General features: G+C 41.9%; 1 protein-coding gene across 3 annotated transcripts in view; it reads left to right on the forward strand.

Moving 5' to 3' along the window:
• Positions 1 to 334, forward strand: part of LOC106306413 (probable LRR receptor-like serine/threonine-protein kinase At1g29720) — an 18564-nt gene that overhangs the window by 14742 nt on the left and 3488 nt on the right. The window lies entirely within an intron of this gene.

The following is a 334-nucleotide window of genomic DNA, read 5'->3' on the forward strand; positions in this document are numbered from 1 at the left end:
GATCGATGATCCTATATGGATATCGATCGATACACCTTTCGCAAATATCGATCGGTTGTCAGAAGACAATATCGATCGATAGCTTCTAGCTAAGCCCTAGTCGCGGGTTGATAATGCTCACTAGTCTCCTAGATCAGCTGTTAGCTCTCTCTAGCAGTCCTAGCATGACAGATTAGATTCAGGACACGATGATCAAGGATGCTTGACACATGCAAATTCCTAGGTTCATGTTCTAGTTAGCAGGGCTAAAACAAGCATTAAGAACAATCACCCAATGAATATCACAACTTAGCAAATCTATAGTTGGGGCTAATCCCTCTAACCTATTTGAACC

This window comes from Brassica oleracea, chromosome C7 (assembly GCF_000695525.1).
Source record: "Brassica oleracea var. oleracea cultivar TO1000 chromosome C7, BOL, whole genome shotgun sequence".
Classification (NCBI taxonomy): Eukaryota; Viridiplantae; Streptophyta; class Magnoliopsida; order Brassicales; family Brassicaceae; genus Brassica; species Brassica oleracea.